We start from the raw sequence: 16976 nt of genomic DNA, 5'->3' as shown, positions 1-16976 counted from the left end.
AATGTATCATTTACAGGTTCAACTTTTTGGATCCACTAAAACTTTCTAGTCAATTGGTCAAGTAGAGATATCGGGGTAACCGTTCCGAAAAATTAGATTTTGGAGAAAAAAACGTTGGAAGATTCACCTGTACGTTCTGTGACGCTGTGTGTACAGTGATTTCTCTATGTGTATATGTATATGTCGCCAAGGCCTGGATGATAAACGTCGCAAGACCCGTTTTAGTGACATATAACGAGGATTTACTGTATTTGCGAGTAATCAAGTCCATGGGGCTTTTTAAAAAATGTGAAAAAAATGTGAAATCTGAATCTGTTCAGAAATCCGATTAGATGAAATTCGATTGTCCGATTGTTTTTTCTTGGCAACGGCGATTCAGTGGCGGTGAATTACGTCCTCGAAAGAGCGAAACAAAACGACCCGTTTCGTATTTGCATCAACGCACCCGACCGAGTTACGTAACTCGACATTACACCGTAAACTTTTTCTACATCCGCGACGGTGTCTGTCAACTTGTTGCGCTTGCTCGCGAAGACAATACAAATAACTTCTCGGCTGCTCGTGAAACTTACTCGCGTCTGTCGACCCGCGACTCCCTTTGAACCCACACTTCGAGACCCCGCTAAATAAATCGATGAGACGGTGTTCATCGCCGCCGGCGTAACAGGAAAATGGCACAAGGATTTCACTCGATCGATGCTGATATCATCGGAGATCGACGGAGTTATCGTACCTTTTGACGGGTTCCATTTAAAACCACATTTTTCCCCAAAAAGAAAAAAGAAAAATGCAGAAAGTACATATTTTTTGCTGGAAAAATTAGGTGACTGTGCCGAACGTTTATTCTTTTGGTCGGTGTGAAGAGTGTTTGCAGTAATTGAGCCGGGACAATAATTTGTAAAAAAATTGTCTGCGTTTGTATGAAATTTCAGCATTTCCATGGGAAATTCAGACTAAAAAGTTGAAACAATAATCGGGTGAAGTGTGCAATGGCATTGTGGCCAATCGAAAAACCCCAACCACATTATTTCTGCTGCGCCTGTTCGGAGAGTTAAAATATTTAAATAATTTGCGCATAATAACAAATAGCGTAAGCACCATTTACACGATTTTCAGTAATTTTCGCGCGTTCGATGGGCAAGCGAGTGCATTGTATTAACGTTCTCGTCAAATATTTTCCGCGGTTATCGCGAGAATAAATAAATCACTCCTACAACGACGATATTAATTTATTTATTATTTTCCGCCGACAATAGCACTTTATTCCCTCCCGCTTCTATTACAATGGGCGATCAATTAATTAGAAACCACAGTCCAAAAAATATACTTTCCGTTGCTGAATGGACAATTTGCAAAAATGAATTCTTGATAAAAGGCATGATAAAAATTCTTGAATAGAACTTGCTAAATATTATCTAACATAAACTGTTATGTTTCGTTTATCACATTCACCATATAATTATATTATTACCTAAGCTTTACCATTCAATTGAAAAATAGCTTGTATTATCACGTTTTATGTAAAACTAACGAAGTGTGTGAAACAAAATTGTTAAATAATTCCTCGTGGATGCATCTTTAGAATCTTGATAGTTGCAGATTAAAAATAATAGAAACGCAAAAATCTGGTGTTAAAGATGACTAGAAATAAAAGTGCATATCGGCAGTGTGTCGACCTATTATAAATTGTTCTGACCGCTGTTCCAGGTCATTGGAAAGCAGAAAGGAGCAACGTTAAAGTTCACAAATAATTGATGCGACGGCGCACTCGAATCCTTGACCGCAGAAAAGAACGAAGCGCTCTTTCCTTTTTTCCACGGTACGATTGGGAAATGTTGAGCAGTTAGGTTAGATCGAGGGGTAACGAGACCCCGTGGGTGGTATTTATGTGACGGTATAATAACGACGAGCGCGAGCCACTTCTTGATCGCGCGACAACGTTGATTGGGGATGATCGAAGTAGCATTTCGGAGGCAGTTCATCACGCCGGTATCCGAGGGTGGCCATTAGAGTTATCCCGATTTATGGCACAGGCTTGACAGAATAAGCACCGCGCTGCCATGCCGTCACCGGTTACCACTGCTATACGCGCTGCCCCGATCGTTCATGCGATTCCGACAATTAGCCGTGCTATCAAACGCGATAAAAAACGATAAGCTCTTTAGATTTCGCAAATCCTTCCCGTCTCAAAGTAATTTCATTTACAAGAATAGTTTTCCTGTTGTTAAACTCTTCATTAATCTCCGCCGTGTTCCTCAATAAAACGTTCGACGTCTTCCTGTTTTGTGTCTTCTGCGAACTGTAAACTTCTTTAAAATGCGAAATTATTAAGGCAATTCGCGTAAAGCGAAAATTCTCGATTATCCTAGTGCCTTTTATGCTAGTATTTCTGAGGAGCGTAAGAGGATTAATGATTTAGTGGCTCTATCGGTTTTCATCGCGGTTCGCCGTTTTGCGTGTGATCGAGGATATTTGTTTGGTAAACGCAAGATCTCCCATCGAAGATTTATTGGAAATCTGTTTTCGTAGTTTTACTCGATTTCGAATTTTATCGAGAAAACCGTACAGGATACAGGCGGAGACGAATTATTGAGCCTGCAAGAGCCGGAGGACATCTTAACGGTTCCTAAACGAGGTGGTCACCATCTTTGACAACGAGTCAGACCGTTATGCCCATTAGAAAGCCTTTTCCACCTACAATTTTTCTTCCTGCTTATTACCGGACGCGCAGCTGAGTGAGGTGCTTGATGAAACCAACGATTCAAGAGAGGTTTGTACCTCTAAGCACCGGGGAAACTTCTAACACAATTTAATATACACTTTTTGCAAATTAATATTTTTTAAATACACGGCCATTACGCTTAGAGCGCAGATATCTTTATTCAAACCATTTTCTCTCTTCTCCTTAAATTTTATTCATTACTAGAAGAACACGAGCACGTATTATTTTGATACTAACCTCTTTCTCGGTCAACTTTACACGCGTATAATTTTTCAACGAGCGAGCTCCGCGCTTTAAACCTTGCATTTCTCGAGTTTTCTCGCCAAAATCTACAGGAGCGTGTAAAGACAAGTGCGAAATTTTTGGTCCCAAAAGTTGAAGTTTAACAAAATTGAATTTTGTTGAATTCTGTAGATCTTATTTACCACATTTTTAAAAACTGTTATTGCCATATTGTAGTCCCCTGTATACGGAGAAACTGGTTAATAAAGTTTTCTCATATTTTCAATAACAGGAGATGCGCTAATACTGGACCACCCAGCATAGCAAACCTTAAAATTGCGTTGAAAAAATACAGCTGCACACTCACCCCTAAAGTAAAGGGGTTTCTCCTCTCGTACGTCATTTTAAAAATAGCGAATATAATATTACTTTCGTGGAAAACGTTTCGAACACAACATTATCGATTAGGTATTGAAACGCTGTTTCCAGCTTATTAGAGACATTAATTCACGGGTAGGTTCCCCGGCGTTGTCATCCCTTTAAAATGCAAATTCCCGTGTTTATTCGTAGCGCGAAAAACAAAAACAAAAAAAAAATAAGAAAAAGCAGCGGCGCTATTATTTATTCAATATTCGGTGCATTTTGCCCGGGCAAAAACGAATTTGCCGGGGGTTTCCGCGTGCATCGTGCAGGAGTGCATGCATCCCGGACACGGTTCCCGGTCGTGGCCTGCAGTATTTACAGCGTCGTCCCCCAGGAGCGTATCCTTTCCGGCTGGCAAAAAGGCCGCGACCTGTTTCCAAAACCTGTAATAAGTCTAAGTAGATCCCTCTTCCACAAGGTGCAAGAAAAAGGCAGCGCTGCGGCTCCGTCGTCGTCTTCGTCGTTGTCGTTGTCGTCGTCGTCGTCGTCACGATCCCCGGGAGAGAATGTACGGCAAAGGTGCTTTCACGAGGATATCGGCGAGGACAGGTACAAGTCCGACCGGCAAGAGAGCTACACGCGAACCCACGAAGAGCTGCGGATCGTGGATCGTGGGTAGGGAGTGCCGCAGGGGAACCGTAAAGAGGCTACTCACGGACTTCTGCCTCCTTCGAGGCTCGATTAGAAAAGGTGCACCGCAGACCATCGACTCTCTTCTCCCACCTTGACACCCCTGTCCCCTCCCCTCCGCCCAAAAGTCGCCTCACTTATCGAATAGAAGAAGAGGCGACAAAAAGTCGATGTTGTTTCGGTGTGGACGTAGCTTAACACTGAACCCACCATTTTGGCCCTCTAAAATAATAACTTCCAAATACCATTCGAGATAATTGAATGAAATTTAGTAGGTGAAAAGGTAACATGTATAGCTTCAAATCGCAACAAAAATCAATTTGAATTTACACGGTGTTTATTACACAGGTTTTAAACAAATTATAGAGCGAGGTCAAAATGGCCGGTTCCAGATTTTTGATTTTAAGATTACTGAAATTGGAATAAAAAATATTCAAAAATATTAGCCCTAGCACTCTCGAGCCGATATTTATCGTCCAGGTCTTGGCGACATATATAGAGAAATCACAGTAAATTCAATCTTCTCAGTTTTATAAGACACCATGTCGCCAGTCACTTTTAAAGCTCGGTGGGTGTAGTTGTTGAGGATATAAGAACTGGAAATATTAATTGTTCCTGACGATGCAAGAGTTCCTGACAAATAACAACGAAGATTCGGTCTCAATGGTTAAATAACTTTATCCTTTCGTAAGTATAATATCACGTTTCCGTATATAACAAGGGTAGCTTATTTCGAAATACACGGTTCTATCTGGAGGAACGCGTAATTGCATTTTTTGCGTGCATATTTAATGTGCACAAAATTATATATCTGAAGCGCACGCGTATCACATAATGATATCATTCAATTATATCTAACGAGAATTTATTTAACTCCGACCGTTTCGAAGATATAGAACTCGCGACAGTCACGTGTGCACACTAAATACCTCGAATTTCTACCGGAATAAGATAACAGGTTTACCGAATTTCCGAAAAAATTTGGAATGCAACATAGCTATACAATTCAGCATATTCAGGAAAAATGATAGAGACTCGAACTTTGCATTCGAATTAAATTGTAATAAAATAATTCGAAAGCGACGTAATAAATAAAACTATTACGAAGGAAGCTCGCGAACAGGCCGCCGGTTTATATTGACATTTATCGAATTCCTGAAGTTTACTGTTTCCAAAGTATTCCCTGCATCTGAGTAATAACGACGCGATCTGCTTTTGTATCTTTACTCGGTTTTTATGATTTCCGCTAAGAAAACATCGTGTATACTTTCCTTCTTTATATATGTTAGTGCATAAAAGCAAACAGAACTTTATGTCCCTTTCGCACTCATTTTTCAAGTTGGCGTTAAATCTTTCTAGGAAATTATTCTATTAGCAATGTTATCTATATCCCCGGATACAATAGATAAATAGTATAACGAATAGGGTTCTAGAACCAATTACGATCATTCTGGTATTCCCCGGTTTATCGATAATATTCTTAAAAATAAATATCGAGCTTTATCTAAAGTATTTTAGCAACTCTTCCTTGCACGCGATCGAAAACATTATTTCAGTGCGCCTATTAAATATTTTTTCCTCGGGATGTTTCGTTTTGAATTACCGGACACATGAAAACGTGAAATGTGATAAATTTAGTAGGGTTTGCATCGTTAACGCTGGAACTATTGGACGCTCCAAAATGGAGGACTTAGTATTCCTTATCTGGAAATTATTGCGATTCTAAAATTGCTTCGGTAAATAAATAATAAATTTTTATTTCTTTGGGACTATATAATAAAATTCGCACAAAATGCACTAACAGGACAATACAAACCGCCTCGGCAGTGGTAACGTTACTATTGTTCATTATGCTAGCAGTAGAGTGTAGTGTTCCGGAAGCCTCAATGAATGACCGATAATGATGAACAATGATTAGATAACATTACTGAAACCTATTCCTTGCAGTCGGGATTGAAGTTATTACTGCTACAAGAAAATCGATCGAAAAATCCATAGCCGTGAGGCATAAACTTTGAAAAACTATTAACACGCTAAGCGCCATGCCAGTCACTGGTGATTGACGATGAACTTTTGGTTCAGGCCACGTCAGTCACCGATGACTGACGATATGAAATTTAATAAATTGCATCTTTACATTAAAAATTAAAAAGCTGTCTACCCCTTGTGCCCCAAATTCACCCTCTGTCTACAGCATGGTGTGACAATACTTTTTAATATTTCTAACAGTGAAGATAAAATTGGCATACAGATGCTCTCGAATGCTCGGCGATGATCGAACCCTCCTGCAAACCGGTGTCCAATTTTCTCGTTCTATAAACTATGCAAAAACAATCATTCTTATTTTCTTAATATATTTTTTTGACAAGTTTTACCAGTGCATTTATTTCTACCGTTAAAGGCCGGTAAGGTAGAGTGACTACATTACCGTCAAAAAATGGTTTCACGTGCCTCAAGTTTTCGTCCTTGTATAAGAATATTTTGTCGCTGGTAAAGGGCTCGTTCGAAAGAGGAAGGTTCAATCTAGTGCGCGATTAGTGCGAGTGATGCGAATTCATAATATCGATAATACAGAGGAAAAAATGTGACAAGTTTAATCACAGACTTAAGACCCGTCGGATCAAGACCAAGCCGGATCTTGGGTCTGTGACTGAAGGCTGTGAATGGAAATGATTAATTAAGAAGTCACGTGACTATCCCGGGTCCTTAACGGGAAACATTTCCTGCGTTGGAAACATGATTGGCGAATGGACATTTGATTTGTTTGATCGAATGATGTTTGTGATGGTCTTTGTCGGCCAGATTTCTATAGCCGGAGCATTTAGGAAAAATGTGCTCATCCGGTAGGGATTCGGCAAGAGGAGGAATTTGTTCGATGCACCTAATCGCGTCCCAACCGAGAGATCCTTTCCCCGAGCCTGGAGAGGAGTGGTAGGGGTATCCCGTCGCGTTCCCCATGGCCACGAATTGTTTGAGCCGAGTGTACAAGCGCAAGAAGCAAGAGCCGAAGGTGCAGCAACCTCGGGCCGGCGTAACCGGGGAGCAAGAGAGAAGGAGAGCCCCCTGGACGAGGGTCCAGTTTCCTGGGTCGTCTACTCGCGCGTTCAGTTACTGGTTCTACCGGAGAGTCTTCCTGGAAGCGTGTGTGCGATCGTTGAACGCAGAATTAGAATCGGCGTCGTAGGGTGGCCGATTACCCGGCGCCTGGCTTTCTACCTCGCCACGGATTTTCCTCGGCCGTCCTCGGAGCTATAGCAAACGGGGAACCGTCCGAGGAGATCCCACAGCATCGGAACACGTCGCCTCGTTCCGTGAGATTGCGCCCGATTTCCGAACTCCAAGATCCAACGCCGAACAAAATGTTTCACACTTTAACCCTCCGCGGGCGACCTGGCTCATGTCCGGAATGAAATTTCAATCTTCAATTTATTTCGCTTCAATACAGTGAATTCTCGGTATTTGTCAACAACACGGGTCTTGCCAGCGACATATATCGTCCAGGAGGTATATGTTCTAAAGACACGGTGAATTCTCGGTATTTGTTAACAACACCGGTCTTGCCAGCGACGTATATCGTCCACGAGATATACGTATGCTAGAGATACAAAGATACAGTTTGCCTAAATTAAAAAATAAAAATATCTACCGATCTTTAATTAGTACAAATTAATTGTTGCTAACTGGAAGAACTAAATGCGTGGAGATAGGTACACTTGGAAACGTTTTACAGCTAATACTCGATATAGGTCAACAACATGGGTCTTGCCGGCGACATATATCGTCTAGGAGGTATATGTTCTAGAGACACAGTGAATTCTCGGTATTTGTCAACAACACGGGTCTTGCCAGCGACATATATCCTCCAGGAGATATACGGTGACTCCCACTGATATTCGGACGCTATTAAAAATCGCATAACTTTGTCAATGTTGCACTATACTACTTCAATTTTTTTGAGATGTTAGAAGAATTGGTTTGCTACATAACGTGAAAAAAATGTTTGAATAAAATTACAATTGGTCGAAATTGCAGAAAAAGTACTGAAAGTTGCGCCGAAAATTGCAGCAAAAAGTACAACTTCTTTTTGAGGGCTTATACAAAAAATTTAATAAGTACGTTTTGTACATCTGTATCAATTATACATATTCTGAATATTTCATCCAAATCGGTGAACATTGCAATGAGCTACATATAATGATAGTCGCTGAATTTTAGCCTTGTCAGGGTATTTCGCCCTTATGTGATCATTTTGATCATCATCATTTTGTTGGCAACTCGAAGAACTAAATACGTGGAGATAAGTACACTTGGAAACGTTTCACGGCGAATTCTCGATATCTGTCAACAACACGGGCCTTGCCAGCGTCGTGTATCGTGCAGAATGCATACCCGTGTCATGTTTACACTCCTCGACGTCCAAGGCCCATCACAGGGTATACCTCGCGGTAGTGGGGATAATTCCGCGACGTTTATCACATCCAAGCCTTGGCGACATATATAGAGAAACCAGTTTTATTCATTTTTGTACTTAACTTTGTTCGTATGCTGTTACTAAATATGTACACAGAATGTTTTAGCGTCGCTTTGATTGAAAAATCACATTGGTGAAAAATGAGTGTCACCCACAGGGCGACCAACGTGGCACATAACGCCATTAGTACAAAGATTTGTTGACCCACAGTGCACGACTATACCGAACACGTTAACTGTAAAAAGAGATCAGAAGAGCCTCGCCCTGACCAGTGCTCGGCGCCGAAAAGAAAAACAAAGAAAAGGAAAAGACATCGGGTAACGAGATCTCATCAGGGTGTCAGAAGTAGCCATAAAACAAAAAGCAGAAGAAGAAGAAGAAGAAGAAGAGGAGTAGAGGAGGAAGAAGGAGGTAGAAAAAGGGTTGGTGGATCGGCACACTACTTTCGTTTCACCGAGTATGCACACAGAGAGGCGGCAAGTAGAAGGCGCATGGGGTACAGCGGGTACGGCGGGTACGGCGGGTACGTGCGGTGAGGGTTCCTGGCCTCCGGCGAGCGGATGCCAGCATTGCAAAAGCGGCAGAGGATCGGGGGAGAGAGAGAGAGAGAGAGAGAGAGAGGGGTACACGCGCAAACCCCGGGTAGGTTGGCTAGAAAGCCGGTTACCAAACCCAATCCCACCGGCATCGTTCCTGAACTGGCTGGCCGGCCTGAACCTGAAATCAGTCGCCGCTCGCCACCACCCCACCCGGCAGTTCGTCCTCCTCATTCTTCCAACCGCTTCCCGCAAAAGGAAACTAATACCCGGCCCCGGCGACTTCCTCTTTTTCTAGCCGCTATGCACGCGGCGCGGCCGCCGTGCAACAAAATTCACGGACGAGCTGGCGCACGCCCACGGCTCCTCTCCGCTCAGCTCGGCTCGGCTCCGCTCGATTCCCGGCCAGGAAGAAGAGAACCGCCAACAACCACCGTGTACTCGCTCGCTTGCGAGACCGAGAATGTTTTATCTCGTCCCTCCTGGCACGCTACACGCTGGAACGTCGGCTCACGAGGACAAGGATACAGCCAGGCCCCGAGGAATTCGGAAGTCTTCGGGCTGAAGAGACTCCCGGTCATTCGCGGCGTTAATAGGATCGTTGGGGTTCCTGTCCTTCAACCGGGAACTCGATGTGGTTCGCAATCCGCTTCGGGCGGATATTGATTCGGCCATCGGAAAACTCCGGCGCGGACTTTTTCATCGGCTCCGCTTAGCACGTTTGCTACCACCGTTAACCCTTCGCACTCCATCGTCCCCTCCAAGACACCCTAAACGAGACTATTACTACACTGCGGATCTCTATGCAAAATAAAAATTTTCTACCCGAACTGCAACGGACTGGAGTGAAATAGGAATTTATTTTCTTTCTTAGTACGTTTAATAGGTTGAAAATGATGTAACAGTATTTGAATATTCTTCTAATGTTTTTACTGTTTTAAAATACGCCTACCCATTTTTGTCATAATTGCATCAAATCCGCAGTCTAATTGTTACACTATAATTTAAAACAATATTGCCGAGTTTCTAACTGGCAATTTGATGTTAAAGTATCAATATTTAAAAATTTCAATATTTCGTTTGCAATCTAATATTAGGTTCAATATTTTCCTCGGAGAACCACGATCAGTGTCTCAAATAACGGGAAAAGTGAGCATGTGCTCACTTGTTACGTAATGCGCATAATTACAGTGATTTCTCTGTATTTGTCGCCAAGGCCTGGACGATAAACGTCGCGGAATTATCCCCACTAGCGGTATACCCCGTGAAGGGCGGCGAATCTCGAGAGGCCTCGAGAGGTCTCCTGGACGATACATGTCGCTGGCAAGACCCGCGTTGTTGACATATATCGAGAATTCGCTGTAAATTGTACGTTTGCAACTTGAGGCATTAGATCCATAGCTCCAATGTCGTCGATACGTGTCACGTTGGTCCTCAAAGGGTTAACGGTTTCGTAGAATCGATTACCAACACATTCTACACGTATATTGTTCCGGTGACAACACATTTATCACATTCTTGGCCAGGTGCATGCGTAATTCGGTCGCCAGCCGATAATACTAAGTTGCACACATAAAATAAGCAGATAGCGAACCCTTCTACGCGTTTCACACTTCACCAGCGACGGGTTTTATCTGATAAGTTTGAAAGGTAACATCGTTCCTGGTTGCCAGATAGTGGACAAATTATGAGTGCAACGTGCTTGATCGCGGAGCATGAGCTTGTTTCAGAGCTGGATACAAAGAAGTTATCGCAATCGTTTAAAATGTTTTTGCGAGCCTATAGAGTGATTAATAATAGACTGCAAATTCCATGGTTGTCCTTCTGTATTAATTCAAAGACACATGTTCAGATGTCTTCTCTGACAAGTTCTAATACGCTAAAAATTTATAATAACAAGCCAGATATTTATGATAATGAATGCTGTTGTAAACGCATAAAATCATCATCAGTCTCGTAACTACAGTTATTAATGCGGTTTATTTACAATACACGGTATGCTTAGTCTTCTCTTAGAGAAGAGCCGAAGAATTGAAGAAAAATTAACAATTTTAATTCGGACGGTGTGTAATTATACAGTCCCGGAGATTTTCGGTTTTTTTTCCTGTCTCGAGTGCTTCTTGTCTTCTCCCATCACTACCTAGGTACTAATTTCATCATAACACACGAACTACAGTATATCATCTTCTTTTCAAATACGGCACGCTATAACGGTATCGGGAACTAGGAAGAGCGTACACTTTGCAAAAAATGCCAAGCATTTAACGTTGAATAGACTGATTTATGGTGTTAGCTGCGATAGCTTGTTGGTATTCAATTATTTATTTACCACAAATTCCCTGGGACGTGTTTGACAAAAATTTTGGAACCCAAGCGCTGCATTGATATTATTCTGGTATACTGGCTTTTCAACAAAATTCGGACAACATGATATTGTCATAGTAATTATCGATTGAGGACATTCGCAAAGACCATAAAGACTCACGCCCATAACTCATAAGGAACAAGAAAAGAATTGTGAAATTAAAGGTGCCAAAACAGTGTTAAACTATAAAGTAAAATATACACTTGCTTCTGTTAGTTACTAATTAATAGACTGCGGAAATTTATTTTTAGAGAAAGATTTAAGGATATCAGCGTGTTCGTTTCAACTTAATAAAATAATTAAAACAAGAAATAATTTTTTATTTCGCTCCTGCGTCTTGCAATCGATGCAAACATTTTTTATTTTGCATAAAGGCCCGCAGTCTACTAATTTTTCATGTATCCTCGTCTCATTTAGGAAATGCCCAGCCTAATTCAACTGTCTCTAGCTTTTTCCTGATGTTAAAATAATTTGCCGAAGGAATTATTTCTTATACCTCTATAAATTCGAAATTTTTCAACAACAAATTCTCCAACCTTATTCCAATTCGTTTCATTCGCACAGTCGTTATCTACTAAAAAGGAATATACAAAGAAGCACAATAAGTATTGCGACAAAACATTAATCCGCGAAGAGTGCTGACCGAATGAAAAATTCCGCTGGAAGCCATTCCCATTCGACACGTACAAAACTCCTAATCGTTCGAGGATCGGGCGAGTGTATTACTTTCGATATTAAAATTTCTTGAATCGTGTGTGCCGCGGCGCGGTTATATAATAGGATCGTCAACATGCAAATGCGAAATGATTCACTGCCGCGGGAACTTATCAAGATTCCCCTTATCCGAAAATCTCGACACGACACACGCGCGCGCGCGCACACGCACGTCCACGACGAGAAAACGAAAGTATCCATTGCCGAGCAAGCTGACAACCATATGAGAAAATCGCCGGAGATACGATTCGCTTCGTAACAGACGTTTGCCTCGCGTTGATTTCGTAAATGTCACAGGCCATTAAAGCGGGGATTGCTTATCGCGATGGGGACTTGCGACGCCACTGTGAGATTCGGAGTCCCGATATTCGGCCAGATGAAAAAAAATGAAAAATCCTGATCCAGCCAATATTACCGACACGCGTAACTTTCGAACCGGTGAATTCCTCGCCTCGAAACTTCGATTTTTCGCATTTTCTCGTCAATATGTACAAGATGATACAATAAAAAGCGAAAAATTTCTGTGTTGCCAAGGTGAAGTTTAGCCCATCTTTAATTTAATCTCGTAAATTCTAAATTTTAAATCTGTTATTTAGACGGGTCCGGTGGTTCCAGGGTTAACGGTACACTGTATGTATAAAAATCGGTAAGAAATTGTGTCATAATAATTGTTTGGACAGGAAATATTTTCAAAGAGAGTGGTACGAACAAGAAGGCGAAACGCGTTCTAATACAGGTTGCAATTTGAGGAAACAAACGGCAGACAAAGAGACGCAACCACGGTTTCGCTCGGCCACGCGGGACCCAGTGATTTTTGTCCCGTTATTTGAATAAAATTTTGTCCGTGGCTGGCATATACAGCGAGAGGAGATACCTTCTCGCGATTGCACGGATTTACATAAGAGACTAGATATCTTTCGCGGCGAACGTGGGCTCCTTTTCGCGCATGCTTTCTGGTCAGCAGGTTTTCGACTGGCAGCGTTTCGTAAAATCGATTTCCCGATAAAAGCTTCCTACTCGGCGCCTCGATCACGACGAAAAGATCGCCGGGAATACGTGCATGAACCATCGTCCTCTCTCGCAATCGCTCGTCGTATAACGCGGTTTCGAATCGTTCCGGGCGACTTTACCTCGACGAGAAGGAGAAAAAAAAAAAAAGAAAAGGCAGACGGTTCCCGCATAATAGCCGGTGACATTTACGGAGACGTCGGAACGGTCCGTGTACTTCCATCCCGGCTGGAATTTTACCGGCTGTTTTTCACCTTGCTGTGGGAAATTGTTTTTCAACGGTCGATTTAATCCACGCAAATCGAAAACTGTGTTCCAACAACTTTTACCGAAAACCGTAAAATTTTAATCGAGCGTGCGAACAGGGGCTGAGAAATCCATGTAAATGAATTTTGTTTCCTCGAAATTTGACGTCCACGTAGTTAATTAGCGTCGCGTTAATGTAAAATTAAATGTAGTTGTTTAGATTTCAACATTGTTTTTGGAAAACTATATTTCGAAATTATAGAATTTTGATCAAGGATGCTAATAGGGGATGAGAAATCCATATAATTGAATTTTGTTTCCTCGAAATTTGACGTCCACGTAGTTAATTAGCGTCGCGTTAATGTAAAATTAAATGTAGTTGTTTAGATTTCAACATTGTCTTTGGAAAACTACATTTCGAAATTATAGAATTTTGATCAAGGGTGCTAATAGGGGACGAGAAATACGTGTGAATGAATTTTGTTATCCTGCGATTTAACGGTAGTATTTTTTAAACATTTGAGTTTATGTCCTCGGTCGCTTTGTTTTGTTTTTTTTTTAATCCCCTTTCGCAGCTGCGTCGATGTAGAAGTTAAATCGATTTGCTTCGTCATCGAACGCATAAGAAGCTTTCTGGTATTATTAATAATAGATGGTTAATAATAATCCTGACCCCTTAACATTACGATTTTTTTCAGCAGACATTGCAACGAAACTTCCACTAATGTCTGAATCAAACTGAGGTTACTATTCGACGAGTATTGGTTGCATTTATTAATTCCTTCGAATGCATCAAATGTAGTAGAAATTAAAAAAGTAGAAATTAGATTCTTCTTTTCTGATTTTTTTTATTAAACTAATACCGAGTTATCAGCACAGTTTTAGAGATCACAGCTCGCATGGATACAGTGTCGCGTTTACTCGAATAGGAAAAACTTTGTTTCTCCCGTGCAAATATAAAGAACGTACGCAAATCACTTTGTTGTGTACAATCTGCTGCGGCCATCGCTCGAGAGCAGCATCTGCCATGCAATACGTGTTCTCTTTGGCAAACATCACTGACGAAAGATTCTTTACCGTTATAGTGCATCTTAAGCACGTTAAGGAGCATATTAAGCGATTAAAAATCCAGATAACTGTACGATTACGGGACGGGGATTTATTCCATCGCATTTATAAAATTAATCCTTATATGGCGAAACAACGGAATACTCATCATAAAAAGAATTTATCTGCAACATATTGCTGAGGGGAAAGATATCCAGTTTTAAATACCATACTAAGTTCACGTAAAAACTCTGCTATTGTTTATATTGCTCCGGGATTTATACAGAAATAAATTAATAAATCATCTCGAGAATTGTGAAAGATGATACTAGTGGACCCAAAGTTTCACCTAGGTGGGTCAAATTGTAAATTCCAAAATATTTGGGAAAAAAAAAAGGTAAAAAAGTTAGACACAAAGGAAAGACTTCTACTATTCTTATAACGTAATCGTTCCTCATTTGTGACAGTAATTACTCTTTATTGCGAACTGTTTATCAACACATTTCGAAAATACAACTCGCTGCCCGCACTTTGGAAACCCCTGTTTTATATCTCTCGGCTTCTCATACTGACCGACATAAAGCAAGACCACTAACGCCGTTTTTTCCCTGAAAACCATATCATTATCAACACTAAAAACGCTGTTGCAATGGTTCATTTCCGACATCAAAACATTTCCCAAACCGAAACGACTAATAGGGCAGAGAGTGCGCGCCTGATCCAGGATAAATAAACTCGGCGAAACCGCGCGATTCCGGTCCATCGTGGCGGCGTTTAAAAAATTCTGTAACAGCAGTAAACTGTCGGAAAGAAGCGCTTTCGTCCGATTCAGGTATCCGCGGGCGTCCAGCGAAACGAACTCGAACGGAAAAACGTACTGAAAGAAGCGAACCCTCGAAGACGGCCAGTCGTTGAACGTTTCAATTAACGGGCTGCCGCGGCTTTAAAGCGGGAGGGGAAAAGACAGGCCGCTAAAACGAAGCGGAACACCAGTAAACTAGCAAGAAATATGGTCCGCCATTTTCCCGGCAAATTTCTGACGCGATCGTAAACCGGCGGACGCGGGTTTATCGCGAAATCGATTTGCGAAACGTTCCGTCCGGGAGAACGGGGAGTCCCGGGCATCATGCGCGAAATCCTTGCTGGTCATCGTCGTTGCCTCGGGGGGGGCTACGGGAGGGGGCAGGGGTTACGAGGGGGAGCTACGAAGAAGGAGCAAGGAGGACGAAGGAGGAGAGACAGGACGATCTGGTTGTACGCGTACCATCGCGTCGCCGCCAGCTGGTTCATTACGCAATGACCACGTCTGAGATGTAGAAGCCCGCTGCGAAACCAGTTTCGAATAGCTGCCACTAAGGAAGATAGGTGGTGAGAGGGGACAGAGGGCAACGGTGAATTATCCTTCCGCAACCTCGCCTAACTGAACCACTTTCGGAGCCGCGCGCTGCTGGGAAAAACAGGACCTACGCTGATCCAGGTGTCTCCTCGACGCTGTTGGGATTCTCGCGAGGGATCAATGTTCTCGATTCAATTGCACCTTTTTCGAAATCAAAGAATAAAAATATCTACCGACCTTTAATTACTACAAATTAATTGCTGGCAACTCGTGGAATTAAACACGCGGAGATAAGTACACTCGGAAACGTTTTACAACGAATTCTCGATATATGTCAACAATACGGGTCTTGCCGGCGACATATATCCTCCAGGAGGTATATGTTCTAGAGACCCAGTGAATTCTCGGTATATGTCAACAACACAGGTCTTGCCAGCGACATATATCGTCCACGAGATATATATATTCTAGAGATACAGAGACACAGTTTTTCTTAATTAAAAAATAAAAATATCTACCGACCTTTAATTAGTACAAATTAATTGTTCGCAACTCGAAGAATTAAATACGCGGAAACGTTTTACTGCGAATTCTTGAAATATGTCAACAAGACGGGTCCAGCCGGCGACATGTATCGTCCCGCGGTAGTGGGGATAAATCCGCGACATTTACCATCCAGGCCTCGGCGACATATATAGAGAAACCACTGTATTTTGCATAAAGATCCGCAGTGTAGTGGCGACACTCGCCCTCAAGGGGTGAGATAAAATTTTGCAAAAATTGCGAGCAGTTTTACAAGAATGGTATTTGTTTTCAGAAAATAAAGAAGTTGAGTTCGAGCTAGAAGATCGGATAAAGGGCGATCGGTTAGGAGAGGCACTCGCGCGACGTAGAAGTGGGACTCGGTGGCTTGTTTAACACTAAACCTACCACCGGCGTTCAAAATGACCGGTTCCAGATTTTTTATTCTACAATTACTGAAATTATAAAAATGATTTCGTGGAAATGGTTAAATGGATACATTTAGTGCAGCATATATTATAATACGAACCGCAGAAAATTGAAATAAATTCAATCTCATCACATTTATAAGACAACATGCATTAGTTACGTTTAAGGCTCGGTAGGATTAGTGTTAATCGGACGCGATTAACACCGGCAAACGAACGAGGCGGCCGCGTCACCGAATCGGCTCCGTTGCTCGCCTCGGTTCCGAGGGCCAAAGAAGGCGTACTCTGAATTTCCTACGCGGCGCG

The 16976-nt window shown here is 42.0% G+C and overlaps 1 protein-coding gene across 3 annotated transcripts in view; it reads right to left on the bottom strand.

Annotated features, from left to right (window-relative positions):
- The window catches only part of LOC143354271 (nucleolar protein 4-like), a 131710-nt gene that overhangs the window by 17284 nt on the left and 97450 nt on the right, over positions 1-16976 (bottom strand). The window lies entirely within an intron of this gene.

This window comes from Halictus rubicundus, chromosome 5 (genome assembly GCF_050948215.1).
Source record: "Halictus rubicundus isolate RS-2024b chromosome 5, iyHalRubi1_principal, whole genome shotgun sequence".
NCBI lineage: Eukaryota > Metazoa > Arthropoda > Insecta > Hymenoptera > Halictidae > Halictus > Halictus rubicundus.
This window is presented reverse-complemented; position numbering and strand designations above follow the sequence as displayed.